This window comes from Bison bison, unplaced genomic scaffold (genome assembly GCF_000754665.1).
Source record: "Bison bison bison isolate TAMUID 2011002044 unplaced genomic scaffold, Bison_UMD1.0 scf7180017864519, whole genome shotgun sequence".
NCBI classification, from domain to species: domain Eukaryota; kingdom Metazoa; phylum Chordata; class Mammalia; order Artiodactyla; family Bovidae; genus Bison; species Bison bison.
In genome coordinates, this window is record NW_011495072.1 from 1,617,034 (window position 1) to 1,622,354 (window position 5,321).

At 39.6% G+C, this 5,321-nt stretch overlaps 1 protein-coding gene across 1 annotated transcript in view; it reads right to left on the bottom strand.

The window, feature by feature from the left end:
* Nucleotides 1-1,790: 1,790 nt before the first annotated feature.
* The window catches only part of ZNF879 (zinc finger protein 879), a 47,754-nt gene continuing 44,223 nt past the window's right edge, over nt 1,791-5,321 (bottom strand). The window contains exon 6 of the mRNA XM_010830700.1: nt 1,791-2,068. The gene's annotated coding sequence lies outside the window, so the exon portion shown is untranslated. The remainder of the gene's footprint in view (nt 2,069-5,321) is intronic.

Below are 5,321 nucleotides of genomic sequence, written 5' to 3' on the forward strand. Positions count from 1 at the left end.
TTTCTCTCTTAAATTACAGATTCTATGTCACTTCTAGTGATTGGTCTGTTCAAATCATCAATTTCCTCTTGATTCAACTTGTGGTATGTATGTTTCTAGAAAGTCATCCGTTTCTTCTAGGTTGTCAATTTTGACAGAGGATCCTGGCAGGCTAGAGTCCATGGGGTCACAAAGAGTCAGATATGACTAAGCATGCACTGCCTGCCTGCATGCATAATTGTTCATAGTATTCTCTTGAGGGTTTTTTGCATTTCTGCAGTATCAGTTGAGATTTCACCTTTTTCATGTCTTATTTACTTTGGGTTCTCTCTTCTTCTTCGTGGGCCTGGCTAAAGGGCTGTCAATTTTGTTTATCCTTTCAAAGAACCAACTATTGGTTTTATTGATTTTTTTTTTCTACTGTTTTTTTTTTTTTTTCTCGATTTTATTTATTTCCTCTCTGATCTTTATTATTTCCTTCCTTCTGCTGACTTTATGTTTTGATTGTTCTTCTAATTCTTTTAGGTGGTAGTTTTAATTGTTTACCTGAGATTTTTCTTGGTTTTTGATGAAGGCCTGTATCACTGTGAACACCCCTGTACAAATTGCTTTTGCTGCCTCTCACAGATTTTGTATGGTTGTGTTTTCACTGTGATTTGTCTCAAGGTTCTTTTTAAATATTCCTTTTTATTTCCTCATTGACCCACTGGTTTTTCAGCAGCATGTTGTTTGGTCTCCAAGTAGTATTTTTTTTTTTTTTCCACTTCTTTTCCTGTGGTTCATTTCTAGTTTCATGCCATTGTGATCAGAGAAGATGCTTGAAATAATTTCTATAGTCTTAAATTTATTAAGTTTTGTGCCCTAATGTGTGATAAATTCTAGAAAATGTTCCATGTGCACTTGAAAAGAATGTGTATTCTGATTTGTCTTCATTTTGATGTAATGTCCTGAAAACACTAATTAAATTTAACTGTTCTATTGTTTTATTTAGTTGCCTTACTGATTTTGTCTAGGAGATCTGTCCACTGATGTGAGTGGGGTGTTAAAGTCTCCTACTGTTATTGCATTTCCATCAATTTCTCCCTTTATTTAGTATTTATGTATTTGGGTGCTCCTATATTAAGTGCATATTAAGTTGATGAGTGTAATATGCTCTTCTTGTTATAATCTTTTTATCATTATACAGTGTCCTTCTTTCTTTATAGTCTTTAAAGTCTACTGCAACTCCTGCTTTCTTGTCATTTCTATTTGCATTAAGTACCTTTTTTCCATCCCTTCACTTTCAATCTATGTGAATCCTTTGCCCTAAGGTGGGTCTCTTGGGGGCAGCATATCAAACATTCCTGTTCTTTTATCCAGCCTGCCATTCTATGTGTTTTGATTATTTAGTCCATTGACATTTAAGGTAATTATTGTTGTTTAGTCACTAAGTTGTGTCCAACTCTTTGCGACCCCACTGACTGCAACATGCCAGGCCCCTCTTTCCTCTACTATCTCCCAGAGTTTGCTCAAACTCTGTCCACTGAGTCAATGATGCTATCTAACCATCTCACCCTCTGTCACCCACTTCTTCTTTTGCCTTGAATCTTTCTCAGCATCAGAGTCTTTTCCAATGAGTTGGCTCTTTCCATCAAGTGGCCAAAGTAGTGGAGCTTCAGCTTCAGCAATAGTCCTTCCAGTGAAGGGTTGATTTCCTTTAGGACTGACTGGTTTGATCTCCTTGCAGTCCAAGGGACTCTCAAGAGTCTTCTCCAGCACCACAAATTGAAAGCATCAATTCTTTGGCACTCAACCTTCTTTACGACCCAACTCTCACATCTGTACATGACTACTGGAAAAACCAGAGCTTTGACTACATGGACCTTTATCAGCAAAGTGATGTATTTATTGCCATTTCAAATCTTGCTTTCCAGTTGATTCTTTGTCCTTTTTCTGGTTTGATGACTTCTTTTGTTTTATATTTGTGCTCTCCTCTTTTTGGTTTTTCTGAATCTATTGTATGTTTTTGATTTACAGCTGCCCTGTTTTTCAAGTATGTTAACTCCTTCATCTGCTTGCTTTACACTCATAGTCATATGAGTCACACATTCTGAAAAAGAAAGAAAGAAAACGAATCTAGATTTTCTTATCCTCTTTCCCCAGATTTTATGATTCTGATGCCCTTTTCTATGCCTTTTGCTGTTCCTTGTGTTTAGTCATTGCTTTCACAAATAGGATTTTTTTTTTTTTTTAATCTGTATACTGGCTATTTTCCAACTATGATTTCCTCCTTCCTATATTTTCTTGCTTCTTTTCTGTTTAGAGAAGATGTTTCAATATTTCTTTTAGGTATTATATTTATAATACCTAATTATAATTATATTATAGTATTGCTATATTTTTTAAATGTTTGCTACTCTGAGAAATTCTTTTTTTCACCCACTCTAAATGATAATCATACTTGATAGAGTATTCTAGGTTGGAAATTTTTCTCTTTCAAGACTGAATATATTTTGTCACTTCCAGCTGGCCTACAGTGTTTCTGAGGGAAATCTGCTCATGGCCTTAATGGATCTGTTTGTAATTAACTCTTTGTTTTTCTCCTGCTACCTTTAGAATCCTTTATCTTTAACTTTTGACATTTTTATTATAATATATCTTGGAGAAGGTCTGCTTGAGCTTATCTTGTTTGGGGCCCTATGTACTTCCTTTATCTGGATATCTGTTTCCTTCCTACGTTTGGGAAGTTTTCAGCCATAATTTCTTCAAATATATTTTCAATCCCCTTTTATCTTTCTTCTCCTTCTGTGGATTGGCCTGCCTTATATTATCTCATTTGTCTCTTATATGGCTTTCATTTTTCATTTGGCTTTTCATTGTTTTGATTGGGTAAATACCATTATTCAATCTTCTAGATCATTTATCCTTTCTTCTGTATTAGTCATTCTTCTATTCTGTCTTGAGTGCAGCTTTTATCTTGGCAGATGAATGCTCCAATTTTCCTTGACTCCTCCTTATAGTTTCCACTCCTTTTTACAATAATCTGCATTTCTGCTGACAGTTTTTTTTTTAAGTAATTCAATATTTTCATTGCCTCCTTTTTGAACTCAGTGTCTGTTAGACTGAAGAGTCTGTTTCATTGTTTGTTCCTTCAGGGAAATTCTCTTGGTCTTTTAACTGACAGTGGTTTCTTTGCTTCTTCTGTTTGCTTATATTTTTCTAACTCAATGAGTTTCAAAAAAACAAATATCTACTGTAGTCTTGGAGAGCTATTTATATGCAGGAACATCCCTAAATGTCTTGTGTGGGTTTAATATTTTTTTGATGTGAGGCCTTTTTTTGGTTTGGATATTTGCTGTCTCCTTCCTCAGCATGTGCTGGCCATTGATAGGCGTTATGCAAGTGCATGGCCTGCTCCCACACTCCCAGCAAGGCAAGGGCAGCGGTTGGCTCCCAGTCTGGGTCCCTCAGCATAGGCAGCTGGTTGCACATACTCTGGGGAGGAAGGGGCAGTGGTTGGTGCTGTGTTGTGGGACTTTCAGCAGCAGTGATGGGTCACTAAGGGCACACCCTTGGGAAGGTGGGGGCAGAGACCCGCACCTGTTTACAGGATGCTTGGTGGTGGCAGTGGTTTGCAGCTGCCTCTGGAGTCTAAGATGGCAGCAGTGGCTTGCATCTGCCCCTGTAGGTAGCAGGTGGTACCCTGCTGCCTAAGAGTGCACAGAGAAAGATGCTCCTTTGGAGGGCCCGCCCCTCTCCTTGCATTACTCCCAACAATGGTGTCTTGCATCTCTGGCAGGTCCAGGCTTCTTCCTGGACTCCCTTGGTTTCGGCAAACCACACCCTAGACCTTCTGGCTGTCTTCATACAGTCAACCCTAATGCTCTCCCCTGGGTCTGACTCCCAAAGTCCAAGTATCAGCAACCAGCCCCAACCACTCCAATGGATGAGCTTGTCAAGCTGGGGAGTGCCAGTCAACAACAACTGTCTGTATAGTTCTCTCTTTGGTTTGCCCTCTGCAAACCTGTTACTGTGCTTTCTTCAGAGGCTTCAACGCTCTCCCTGTGTCCTGGCCAATCTACCCACCAGTGAGGGGACTTCTCTGTATGTAGAAACTTTTCCTCCTTCACAACTTTTCCTCCCTCCCAGTGGCACAGGTCCGGTTCTGATTTCTTTCTTTCTTTTTTTTTTTCTTTTGTCCTACCCAGTTACACGGAGATACTCTTGCTCTTTTGTAGGTCTGAGGTCTTCTGCCTGCATTCAGTAGATGTTCTGTGAGAGTCTTTCCAAATGTAGATGTATTTTTGATGTATATATGGTGAGAAGGTGAGCTCCACATCCTACTCCTTTGCCATCTTGATCTGCTACACCAAAAGTTTTAAGTTACATATGTGGCTTGCATTCATGGTTCATATTATACTGCTATTGCACAGCACTGATCAGTGATGTGCCAAACTGTGGTTTCCTTTTTATTTATTCTGCTATCTCAGTTCAGTTCAGTTCAGTCACTCAGTCGTGTCTGACTCTGCGACCCCATGAATCACAGCACGCCAGGCCTCCCTGTCCATCACCAACTCCTGGAGTTCACTCAAACTCATGTCCATTGAGTCGGTGATGTCATCCAGCCATCTCATCCTCTGTCGTCCCCTTCTCCTCTGCTATCTCACACGCTAGGAAAGTAATGCTCAAAATTCTCCAAGCCAGGCTTCAGCAATACATGAACCATGAACTTCCAGATGTTCAAGCTGGTTTTAGAAAAGGCAGAAGAACCAGAGATCAAATTGCCAACATCTGCTGGATCATCGAAAAAGCAAGAGAGTTCCAGAAAAACATCTATTTCTGCTTTATTGACTATGCCAAAGCCTTTGACTGTGTGGATCACAATAAACTGTGGAAAATTCTGAAAGAGATGGGAATACCAGACCACCTGACCCACCTCTTGAGAAATCTGTATGCAGGTCAGGAAGCAACAGTTAGAACTGGACATGGAACAACAGACTGGTTCCAAATAGGAAAAGGAGTATATCAAGGCTGTATATTGTCACCCTGCTTATTTAACTTATGTGCAGAGTACATCAAGAGAAACACTGGGCTGGAGGAAGCACAAGCTGGAATCAAGATTGCCGGGAGAAATATCAATAACCTCAGATATGCAGATGACACCACCCTTATGGCAGAAAGCGAAAAAGAACTAAAGGGCCTCTTGATGAAAGTGAAAGAGGAGAGTAAAAAAGTTGGCTTAAGGCTCAACATTCAGAAAACTAAGGTCATGGCATCTGGTCCCATCACTTTATGGCAAATAGATGGGAAAACAGTGGAAACAGTGTCAGACTTTATTTTTCTGGGCTCCAAAATCACTGCAG